This window comes from Saccopteryx leptura, chromosome 8, assembly GCF_036850995.1.
Source record: "Saccopteryx leptura isolate mSacLep1 chromosome 8, mSacLep1_pri_phased_curated, whole genome shotgun sequence".
NCBI classification, from domain to species: domain Eukaryota; kingdom Metazoa; phylum Chordata; class Mammalia; order Chiroptera; family Emballonuridae; genus Saccopteryx; species Saccopteryx leptura.
In genome coordinates this window covers 78,283,508-78,296,604 of record NC_089510.1, presented here as the reverse complement: position 1 = coordinate 78,296,604, position 13,097 = coordinate 78,283,508, and the positions used below count along the sequence as shown (strand labels likewise).

General features: G+C 41.9%; 1 pseudogene; it reads left to right on the top strand.

Moving 5' to 3' along the window:
- The first annotated feature begins 777 nt into the window (after positions 1–777).
- On the top strand, positions 778–12,071 carry LOC136379554 (keratin, type I cytoskeletal 19 pseudogene; annotated as a pseudogene).
- Positions 12,072–13,097: the final 1,026 nt, after the last annotated feature.

Sequence of the window (13,097 nt, the reverse complement as noted above, 5' to 3'; positions counted from 1 at the left end):
GTCTTTGTGAGATGTATATAGTCTATATGTTCTGTTTTTTTATTCATTTATTTATAATTTATATCTAGGAAGGTTCATATTTGTGTTCTAGTGGTTATCTTTATATTTGTTCCTTTTTAACCCTTTGAGTAGCAAGGTTTTTTTCATTCTCACTGACCCCCAGGAGTGAGTTTTTATTCAAAAATTGAAATTAGTTCCAGTTACAGTTTTATTAATTTAAAGTCATGTTTGATTGATAACCAATTTATGGAAACAAGTAGAACATGCATTTGCCTTTTTTTAATGTTGACTTACACATTTTAAAAATAAATCGATCGTACTCTGGAGAATCAGGAGGCTTGAGGACATACATGAACGTTCATACTACTCAAAGTTAAAATATCTCTATTTTCCCATTTTCTTATCTAAACTTTTACTATTTGTTTTATACTATTTTTAAGCATCATTTTATGCCCACCTAGTTCCTACACAACCATGGGCTTTTTCTGTCTTTTTTATTTCCTTCTTTGTTCTACTCCATTTTTCAGCTGCTTAATTTTTACTTTGTCACAGTATATAATATTTCTACCTGCATCTTCTTTCTATGTTTATCTCATATGGTTTTAGTCTTATATGGACATTTACATATTTTAATTCACTCATCCTTTAATGCATTAATTCCTTTGCTGACGATTTCTCAATCATTACTTGGTTGAAGTTTGTTCTCTACTAAATTCCTCAAGAAAGGCTGCTGAGTGAAAACTCTCCTAAGCGTTTCCTCGTGCACTGGTGGTGGGAATGCGTGTTGGTGCAGCCACCGTGAGAACAGATTGGGAGGTCCTCGGGGGATTGAAAATGGACCTTTCTGGTGACCCAGCAATTCTACTTCTAGGTACAGATCCAAATAAACCTAAAACACAAATTCAAAAGAATATATGCATCCCTATGTTCATTGCAGTGTTGTTCACGGTGGTGAAGATAGAGGCAGCCCAGGTAGCCATGAGCAGCTAAGAGGATGAAAAGCTGTGGTACATGTATGCAGTGGGGTGTTGCTGGGCCGTAGAGGGGATGAAGCCATACCATTTTCAGCAGCATGGGCAGATCTGGAGAGCATTGTGCTGGTTGAAATGGGTCAGTCAGAGAGAGACAAATACCATATGATTTCACTTATATGTGGGATCTAAAGAACAGAATAAACAAACAAAATAGAAACAGACTTATAGAGAACAGACTGATGGTTGCCAGGGGGGAGGAGGGTTAGAGAAATTGGGTGGAAAAGGTGAAGGAACTAAGAAATACAGATTGGCAGTTACGAAACAGTCATGGGGATGTAAATTGCAGCACAGGGAATACAGCTGATGGTATTATAATAACTATGCATGGTGCCAGGTGGGCACTGGAAATAGCAGGGGGACACTTCGTAAAGTACATGATAGTCTAATCACTATGCTGTACACCGGAAACTAATAAAAGTAACATTAAATGTAAAGTAGAACTGAAAAATAAAAAGAAAGCCATGGTCGCCCCCTCTGTTGAGTGTGGAGATGAAGCTGATGTGGGAGGCGCACAGGGACGGGCAACGCTGCCTTTCGCCCAGAAGCCACTGTGCAGCCTCCTTCTCGATTTTCTCTTTCTTGCTCTAAATATATTAAAGAACTTTTATTTTATGTTATTGTCAGTGGCATTGTCTGCAAACCTGAGCATACTTACGCCTTATGGGCATTATTCTCACACTTAGAGACCAGCAATTTTCAGCCTTTTTTATCTCAAGACACACTTAAATGAATTACTAAAATTCTGCAGCATACCAAAAAATATATTTATCAATCTGAAAAAAAATAGGTATAGTTTTGTTTCATTTGTAATAGACAGCTATTGTTGTGTTGGCTGTTATGTTTTTATTTGACAATTGAAGGGAAGGAGTCATTACCTCTGACTAAATAGCCAGGTGTTGCACATTTCAAAAATCCTTCCAGCACATCAGTGTGCTCCGGCACACCAGTTGAAAATCAATGATATTTTCATCTTCACATATTTTTTATTGATTTGTGGCCCCTTTTCTCCACTTATATATATCTTTTGAAAATCTGAGTTTTCTGGAGATCTCTCTACGCAACAGTCTTAATTTCTTTTCAGAATTGCTGGAGTGTTATCAGATGGATAGTTTTAAACTTTACAATATTCAAAATCAGAATAGTATTTGTAAGAAGTTCCCAAATCTGCTGTCATCTTCCCATTGACATAGCATGACATTATATCATGCTTATGTTTTCCTTCATCTTTTTTGAAATCTACCCTCATGAAGTCTGTAGCACACGGCCTACCACACCAAATTAACCTCAGTAGTTATCATGAAATCTAAGATGTCACAGGACTTCTCCCAAAGCTTCTGTTCTTTCACTTCGTCAACAAGTATCTCCTAGATGTCAGAGGCAGACCTCAAGAAACTATCCTCCTAATGGCCTATCTTATGGGGGATTGTTTTCAGTTTCTCAGAGAACCTCATAAGCTTGCATGCACTCAGCTTCTTAGCAGGTTAAAAGTCAAGCAGACTTTTTAATATCTGAAGTGCCTCCATCATGAATGTGTCTTGACAAGGTCATCTTTTGAGTCTCTATCAAAAGCATAATGTCTCTTTCTTCTATCTGGCCAGGAAGCTTAAAAAACACTCCTCCAACAATATAATTTCTGATTCCCCCTTCAATTTTCCTCAACAATAGTCTACACCAGTGGTCCCCAACCCCCAGGCCACGGACCAGTAGCGGTCCGTGGGCCATTTGGTTCTGGTTCGCAGAGAAAGAATAAATAACTTACATTATTTTCGTTTTACTTATATTTAAGTCTGAACGATGTTTTATTTTTTAAAAATGACCAGATTCCCTCTGTTACATCCGTCTAAGACTCACTCTTGATGCTTTTTTTAAGACTCACTCGGTCACGTGATACATTTATCTGTCCTACCCTAAAGGCCGGTCCGTGAAAATATTTTCTGACATTAAACTAGTTCGTGGCCCAAAAAAGGTTGGGGACCACTGGTCTACACCATTATAAATTTCTCGACTGGTCTGTGTATCCTTGACATATAACTACTTCTCTGAACTTTCATCACAAAATGTCTTTCTTTTAAAGGTGTACTATCACCATCTTTCCATTTTGAATTACATCTCAGTGAATCTCAATGATAATTCTGAAAGTATTTCAACTTCTCACCATTAAAATATCACTATGTCTTTGTTCATTTCTTATGTTCTACAGAGGCAGATAAGTGTTGGAGGCGATGATTTTGGCTTTTATTACCATTGCTGATTTTTCATGAATCACTAAGCATCTCCTACATTCCTTGTTGCTATCTTCATTTTCCAAAATTATTGTCTACACTAGTCTATTTGATTATTTGTCTTCTTCTCCTTCATATTTAGTTTAAATCTCAATCATATGGTTTTGAGATCTATCTTTACACTAGTCAAAAACTCACCATTCTAGGGTCTCAGTTATGGCTGGAAAAAAAATCTAAATTCTATTTCAGCAACACCTCTACTCAGCCATCCATTCAACGTCAATGTATTTGTTCCCCAGACATCTACTGAGAGAGCACTCTGTACACGTGCTGTGGTAATAACTGGGAATGCAATAGTAGAAAGACAGACAAGGTCCCCATCCTCTAATGAGTGTGGTAAAATAAGTAAACAGGTAATTTTAATACTCACCTGTGGTTTCATTCCCCAGACAAGAAGCAATAAGGACACCCTCTGTGTATCCAAAGTTTTCCATTTCTTATGAAACTTGTACAGCATTTTTACTAACAAAAGTCTTTTTGATAGACACAATCAACCTTACATGAGTCAAGAGAATGAGATGATTTGTGGGATTTGATATATTAGTGAGAACTCTATGTCACATTTCATCTACCTGATCCAGGAAAAAAGAACACTGTCCAATTTCTCATGTCAGGTTTACATACAATTACCTTCATGGGACTGATTCTATGGCCTGAATGAGAAGACACCCATCACCGTTAAGCATCTCTCCCTATCTGACCTTACAAAAGGCTTACCTGCATAGACAAGGACCTAATAATTTACTGATTGCTGAGGGGAGCATGGGATGCTACCATTTCTTCATAAGACCCAAATTCCCCTTTTCTGGAAAGGTCCCAGCCACACAGTATAATTCAAGCTAAAGTATATATACCTTGCTTCCTCCTGTGTCCAAATCTGCCACTTACCAGCAGTTTTTCTCTCTCATTTCTTCATTAAAACTTTCCTCCTTCCTTTTTTCTTTGATCATTTCTTCCCATTAGATGGGTAATAACTCATTACCTCTCATTAGTTAGAGTCTAGGGAGCCTTGTACCTCCATGCTTACTCCTTTATAAAAATATACACTTTCTAAAGGAAGGAAAAAATCCTTACTCATCTTGATATAATCCCTTCTCCAGATGCCTTTAACACTGGCACAGGGCCTGGAGGTTTACAGGCAACCAGTCAATACCTACTGAGGTCACCTGGGGTGAGCAGAACAGAGAGAGCTGAGAGCTCACATAATTGGCCGGGCCTCAGGCAGGAAGACAAATATCTTTTAGGCTTAAACACACACTTCTGCTCTAATGCACATACTGTAGATTGTCACAGGAAATAAAGCCCTTTAGAGTCTCCCTTAGGAAATATCCCTTAAACTCCTCGAACTCATACTGTCATCAGGAAGCCAATCACACGGCCCCTTTCCTCTTACCCTCTGCTCTCCTCTGTTTGCAGCTTGGTACCTAAACTCTCTCCATCCTTCAGGAGCACTAATCACAGCAAAGGTAAATCTAGCAACCACTTCTCAACAATTTTCTGCTACTTGCCTATCTGTTTTCTCTAGACTTCTCAGTTAGTATGGAAGACTATCTTCTCACAGCTTTAAAAATCCTAAACATAATCTACTACACATTATTCCTTCTAAAATATAAGCAGGAAGTAGCAGGTGTATATGGCCGGGAAAGTGGAAAGAAGTTGCTGGAAATGGAGGTGTTGGATGTAAAACTCAGTGGGTGTCCCCTGCAAGATAGAGAACCCTGAATATAAATGTAATAAAATTTCTGTGCATATCTAATTAGATGACTGGTAGGAACACTTTATATAGGCCATTTATATTTCTGATTGAATATGCACTTATTTTGCATAAAGATAACTAATTATCACCAATAAAACGTTCCATAAAATTTTTATTTTTGACCCGAGTGAGAAATATCTAACATACTAAAATTGTGTCAAGAAATAAAACGTAAGTTTACATTATCCTGGACCCTCTGGGAGGACGAAGTGAAAGTAGCTGGCCAGGATTACTGGGAGGACACTCCTGGGGAGAGGAACAGGCCGGTGGCCACGTCTAATCTTGTAAACATGCCGCTAGCCGAACATTTGCTAAACAAATAATGATAATTGCTAAGAAGAAAGTCCATATTTATGTCCTTATACCAATATGACTGGTGTTCTTATAAGAAGAGGGAATTTAGACACAAGCACAGAAAGAAGATTATGAGAGTGCAGCCACCTACCAGCCATAGGAGAGAGGCTTCAGAAAAAAACATTTCTGCTGATAACTTGATCTTGGACCTCCTTCAGGCAGTGAGAAAATAATTTTCTATGGTTTAACCACCCAGCCTGTGATATTTGTTATGGCAGCCCAGGAAGCTGATACACATGGGGAGGGGGTGATGGGGACAGCTTTTCCTTTTGTTCACTCATGGAACACATGATAGATTTAGCCTTACTGGTTAGTGTGTCTTCCTGCTAGGGCTTTCCGTGGTTCCTAAAATTCCTTATCCCTTTATCCATTTTCCTAACTCAACATATTCCCTTGCATATTAATATTGACAATAATGGATTATTACAAGGAATAATTCATTTGAAGTGGAGGAATTCTTATGAATAAATTTTCTCTTTATTGTAGCATTTTGTTGCTAAAACTACAGGTCAAATTTTGTACCTATGATGGAGTAAATTATCTTGATAATTTGGAAATATGATAAAATATGAAATAATATATAATATGTATCTAGAAGCTTAAGAATATTTTGCTATGTGACTATTACTGGCGATTTTGAAGACTTTTACTTGATTTAATTAACTGGCTTTTTGTTTTCTTGGAAGTTTTGTAAATTGCTAACTTTAGAGTCTTCTCATTGATTCTACCCTGATCCAGGGGTCTCCAAACTTTTTACACAGGGGGCCAGTTCACTGTCCCTCAGACCATTGGAGGGCTGCCAAATACAGTGGTCTTCTCACTGACCACCAATGAAAGAGGTGCCCCTTCCAGAAGTGCAGTGGGGGTTGGATAAATGGCCTCAGGGGGCCGCATTGCGGCCCACGGGCCGTAGTTTGGGGACGCCTGAAGACTCTACTATCGTTTTAAGTGGAGAAGTTCTTTAGAACAAAAGCTAGGAATTTGAACACTATCAGTTAGTGCCATGGTTTGGAAAATGTCTGACTTCTCCAAATAGAGTAGAGGGGAGTCACTCTATTATTATTTTTAAAGGGCATGGGGGAATCTAACTATTGAATTTTTAATCTCAATGTTACATAACTTGCTAATTTACATTAAGTTCGAGCTATTTGAAAGCATTCTTAGAAATGGATATTTGACATGGTATTCTCATTTTTAAAGCAGCTTTGCAATAAAAAGGCCTTTCCTTTCTCAGTCCCAACCTCCATTTTTTGGGCTCAGGTGAGTGAACAATTGAGTTAAAGAACTTCAGTGCTCATGCCACATCTATTCATACATAATATAGTGTGTCCATAAAGTCATGGTGCACTTTATTTATTTATTTTTTTGTATTTTTTTTTTCTGAAGCTAGAAATGGGGAGAGACAGACAGACTCCCGCATGCGCCCCACCGGGATCCACCCGGCACGTCCACCAGGGGGCGACGCTCTGCCCACCAGGGGGCGATGCTCTGCCCCTCCGGGGGCCTCGCTCTGTCGCAACCAGAGCCACTCTAGCACCTGGGGTAGAGGCCAAGGAGCCATCCCCAGCGCCCAGGCCATCTTTGCTCCAATGGAGCCTCGGCTGCAGGAGGGGAAGAGAGAGACAGAGAGGAAGGAGAGGGGGAGGGGCGGAGAAGCAGATGGGCGCTTCTCCTGTGTGCCCTGGCCAGGAATTGAACCCGGGACTTCTGCACACCAGGCCGACACTCTACCACTGAGCCAACCGGCCAGGGCCTGATGGTGCACTTTTGACCAGTCACAGGAAAGCAACAAAAGACGATAGAAATGTGAAATCTGCACCAAATAAAAGGAAAACCCTCCCAGTTTCTGTAGGATGATGTGGCAGCTTGTACGCATGTGCAGATGATGACATAACACCGTGTATACAGTGGAGCAGCCCACGGCCATGCCAGTCAAGATGTGGATGGTACAGAGGAAAGTTCAGTGTGTTCTGTGGCTCGCTAAATTCGAATCCATGACCAAAGTGCAATGTGAATATCGGCACATTTATAACAAAGCGCCACCACATAGGAATAACATTACTTGGTGGGATAGGCAGTTGAAGGAAACCGGCAGTTTGGCGGAGAAACCCCATTCTGGTAGGCCATCAGTCAGTGAGAGTCTGTAGAGGCTATACGGGATAGCTACCTAAGGAGCCCTAAAAATCTGTGCGTGAGCCCACATTGAACTGCACTGAATAGGTATGAAACTGGGAAAGTTTTCCTTTTATTTGGTGCAGATTTCACATTTCTATCGTCTTTTGTTGTTTTCCTGTGACCAGTCAAAAGTGCACCATGACTTTACAAACACACTATATAAGAACCAAGGAAGTCAATGGAACAAGCCTAAGGATAGTAAAAGAATGTATAACACAAATTAAGATAATTTGTTTATGGAAAATCCTGCTCCTTTTTTCTTACCCTTTACTCTGTCATGCGTGCGCCCTCCACCCCAGTTGCTCCCTGGTTAGTGACTGGCACAGTAATCGCAGGAGAGTGACTCCCCTCTTAGAAAGACAAGTAGCCTTCCATGTCCTGGAATTTCAGGTTGGCTTTGGTGCCCTGAACCCTCATACTGAGAGATCACAACCCAGGTTGGGAGCAACTGGCTGAGAGAAAAAGCTATTTGTTTTCCTTTTGAACTATTAAAAGACTCTGCTTGTGGATATATTTTAGACAAGAGAGGGAGGATGCATGAGACACTGTTCTGTTTTCTGCTGTAAAATGGAAACAGTTCAAAGAGTAAAACCTTTTGTGATGGTTGATGTCTCTCAAAAATAAGCTAGACCTCCGAAGTTGGGAGATGCTTTCGGTCTCAAAAACTGAGTCAGAAAAGTATGTTATGTTCATCTGTTTATTATATCTCTGTTCTGATTAAACTCAAAATTTCGCTATAAAAAATTTTAAGACAACTTTAGTGAACTTTTTAAAATCACTATAATTGAATAAATAACAAAATTTGTAATTTTAAAAACAATTTCAATAAACATTTCTCTTTTAAAAATCCAATATTAAAGGAGGAAAAGTATTCAACCTATTGATTTGAAAAAATATATAAAAACAGATAGAGAAAATAATTTTAAGACTGAGTTTTTATAGTTTTGAAGAAATAAACTTTCAAATTAAACGAATATTTTTTAGAAAATCATCCAAGGAGAATCAAAAAGATAGTGATTCCATATACAACCACAAAATAAATTGAAGTATTTGTCAACATAATATATACTTCCTTAAAAGATTTCATTGTCTTATAGATTTACTATTGATTTTTCAAATATTTTAAAAAGTGGTAATTTCCACATCATTAAATGCTCCCAAAGCCTTAGAAACCTGAATAGCTGCACAATGCTCTTTATAAATCTAGCAAAATACAGATTTTATAAACTGTCAAGGAAATACACTTACTCTATAAAGCAATTTTATCTATAAATATAGATTCAAAATTTCTAAATAAAATGTCACTCTATTGTCCAAAAGCAGATATCCATTTGATAATATAAGCTTTTTTCTCTCCTAAAGCAAGGATGACACTATACTATGAAATTTATTAGCATAATATTTTAATAGATCCAATAAGAGACTCCAAATAATGATCTACTAGTTGGAAAACTGGCCCTCATACACATAGGGCAAAGAGAGGCAGAAGAAAAACGAAAACCTCTCCAGATTAGTAGGTGGTAGAGTCAAGAATTAAGAAACTATTTAAAAAAAAAAGAATTAAGAAACTTACCAGGCTTGTCTTGGACACTGCAAGAAGTAAATCTTCAAAATCACCCACCAGAATCTTAAAAGTGTATAAAGAGACTTTAACGGGTTCGCTCATATCTGGAGGTCACAATAACACCTTACTCTCCAGCTTGCATCCTTGGGCCATCTTCCAGTGCAAGAAAAGCAAGTGGATGCACATTCCAAGGACAGGGAAGGGATGAGGAGCCTCTATTTGCCTGGCTCCAGATCATGGTCACATATGACCCCTCAATGACCTCCTTCAATATGACCTAAGCAAGTGCTTTGAAGAAACACTCAATAATAAACAAAAGACAATGCTGACATAAATTCCTAATAAACTGTTAGAGAAAGATCTTTTTATAACTTGATAAAGAATCTTTATCTTCGACCAATATCCATCTCCATCCTTAACATCTAAACACCAGAATCTTTCCCATTAAAATCAGAACAGCACGAGGATGTTTCAACTATCTAGCCTGGAAGTTCTGGTCAATGTATTCATACATTGAATAGAAAATGAGTTATAAGTATCAAAAAAATAATAATAATAATAGGCCCTGGCCGGTTGGCTCAGCAGTAGAGCGGCGGCCTGGCGTGCAGGGGACCCGGGTTCAATTCCCGGCCAGGACACATAGGAGAAGCGCCCATTTGCTTCTCCACCCCCCCCCCTTCTTCCTCTCTGTCTCTCTCTTCCCCTCCCGCAGCCAAGGCTCCATTGGAGCAAAGATGGCCCGGGTGCTGGGGATGGCTCCTTGGCCTCTGCCCCAGGCGTTAGAGTGGCTCTGGTCGCGGCAGAGCGACGCCCCGGAGGGGCAGAGTATTGCCCCCTGGTGGGCAGAGCGTCGCCCCTGGTGGGCGTGCCGGGTGAATCCCGGTGGGGCGCATGCGGGAGTCTGTCTGACTGTCTCTCCCCCTTTCCAGCTTCAGAAAAATACAAAAAAAAAAAAAAAATAGAATAACATGAGAACTTATTCAAACGTCTCTTGGAAATAGGTGCAAAAAAATTTATTTAAAAGACAAATGTACAAAATCAATTGCTTTCCTTTACACCAGTGAAACTCCTTGTCTCCATGCCATTGGGTGGTACCTGGCCACCTTGACTCTGGCTGTGGCTATGACTTGCTCAGGCCAACGTGTCACTAGCAAACTTCACACAATCAGAATCGTGAAAAAATGCATGTGTGTGTTCCTACTTCTCTTGCCTCCTCTTTTTGATGAGTCAGCATGTCTCTGCCTTTGCCATAAACTGCATGCCCAGCTATATTGGTGAAAGATGAAATTAATCGGGCTAAGTCAGCCTGGTCACACCAGATAGCTTGCCAGAATAGCTGTCACCAGCTGACCTCTGTATATTTGAGAGCTACTTGTCCTGGCCACCTATCCTACCCACAGCTGACCCACAGACCCATGAGTAAATTCAGCCAAGACCAAACTCCCCAGCTGGCCCACTAAGTATCAAGCAGAATAACTGCTTATTACTTGAAACCACTAGATTTTATGATTATCTGTTAATTAGAATTATTATCACAATAGATAATTGATATCTGAACTATAATATTTAACTTTTAAAAAGGTCTACTCAACTCCGCCTGCCGACCACAGTTCCTCCTGCCAGTGTTGGTGACTTCCTATAGCTATCACCAGTCGTCTGCTTCCTCGTCCTTCAGGGGCCTAGACGGTGGCGCCATGCCCTTTGGAGCGGGAGGCAACTACCGCGCGCCTAGCATCCACCGGGGATCCGGGGGCTACGGCGTATCAGTGTCCTCCACCCGCTTTGTGTCCTCGTCCTCTTCTGGGGGCTACGGCGGCGGCTATATGGGCGCCCTGGCCGGGTCCGATGGGCTTCTGGTGGGCAACGAGAAGGTGACCATGCAGAACCTCAACGACCGCCTGGCCTCCTACCTAGACAAGGTGCGTGCCCTGGAGGCGGCCAAGGGCGACCTAGAGGTGAAGATCCGGGACTGGTACCAGAAGCAGGGCCTGGGCCCGCCCGCGACTACAGCCACTACTACTGCGGGACAAGATTCTTGGTGCCACCATCGAGAACTCCAAGAATGTCCTGCAGATTGACAATGCCCGATTGGCTGCGGATGACTTCCGAACCAAGTTCGAGACAGAGCAGGCCCTGCGCCTGAGCGTGGAGGCCGACATCAATGGCCTGCACAAGGTGCTGGGCGAGCTGACCCGGCCATAGCTGACCTGGAGGTGCAGATCGAAGGCTTGAAGGAAGAGCTGGCCTACCTGAGGAAGAACCACGAGGAGGAAATCAGTGCTCTGAGGGGCCAGGTGGGTGGCCAGGTCAGTGTGGAGGTGGATTCCACTCCCGGCATTGACCTCGCCGAGATCCTGAGTGACATGAGAAGCCAGTGTGAGGTCATGGCTGAGAAGAACCGGAAGGATGCTGAAGCCTGGTTCACCAGCCACTCGGAGGAGCTGAACTGGGAGGTCGCTGGCCACACAGAGCAACTGCAGATTAGCAAGATGGAGGTCACCCTCCAGAGTCTGGGGATCGAGCTGCAGTCTCAGCTCAGCATGAAAGCCGCCTTGGAAGGCACACTGGCGGAAACAGAGGCTCGCTTTGGAGCCCAGCTGGCACAGATCCAGGCGTTGATAAGCAGTATTGAAGCCCAGCTGAGTGACGTGCGCGCTGACACCGAGCGGCAGAACCTGGAGTACCAGCAGCTCATGGACATCAAGCTGTGACTGGCGCAGGAGATCGCCACCTACCGCAGCCTGCTCGAGGGCCAGGATGCCTACTACAGCAACCTGCCCGCCGGCAAGACTGCCTGGTCCGACCTCCTGGGCTTCCTGCCTCCAGCAGAGGGATGGATGCTTCTGGGTAGGGGCATGGGGGGTGAGGGACCCTTACCCTTGGCTTTTCCTTTGACCTGTCAATAAAAGATTTTGGTCCAAGGGGGGGAAAAAAGGTCTACTCATAGTAACTATAAAAATCTGTTTAAAAGCTACTGAGCATAAGCCTAAGATGACATATGCCAATCTAGCATGTGGACACCTGTAAAACCTTAACGAAACATGCAAAAGAAGATTGGAATAAATTGAAGAGACAGTCCTGCCTTACCTGTGGTGGCGCAGTGGATAAAGTGCCAACCTGGAACACTGAGGTTACTGGTTCAAAACCCCGGGCGTGCCTGGTCAAGGCACATATGGGCATTGATGTTTCCTATTCCTCCCTCTTTTCTCTCTCGCACTCTCGCTCTCTTCCCCCCCTCTAAAGTGAATACATGTAAGTAAATAAATAAATGGAAGAGACAATCCAATGCAGAATGGGAAGGTTACTATGGAAGATCTGGAATACACTCACCCCTACACATGTCAGCAGTAATGCATTAGTAGTAGTAGTATTCATATTTTAGAATTTTTAAGTAATTCTATCAACAAAATAAGCAAGATATAAACCAAAAGAAATTAAATAAATAAATAAATAATAGAGTCTTCATCCACTACATTTTTTTTAATTAAGTGAGAGGCAAGGAGGCAGGGACAGACTCCCACATGTGCCCCAACTGGAATCTATCCAGCAAGCTCTCTATGTGGTGGGGATAGGGGGGTGGGGGAGGTTCTCTGCCCTTCTGGAGCCCCTGCTCTGTTGTTTGGCAACCAAGCTATTTTAGCACCTGAGGCAAGTCCATGATGCCATCCTCAGCCCAGGGGCCAACTTACTCAAACTATTCGAGCCTTGGCTGTGGGAAGGGAAGAGTGAAGGCGAGAGAGAGAAAAGGGGAGGGAGAGGAGTGGAGAATCAGATGGTAGCTTCTCCTGTGTGCCCTGACTGGGAATAGAACCAGGACTTCCATATGCCAGGCTGACGCTCTACCACTGAGCCACCAGCCAGGGCCTATCCCCTATATTTTATTATTTTATTAAGAGAGATCTATGTTATTATGGAATTTCATTTGATTTTCT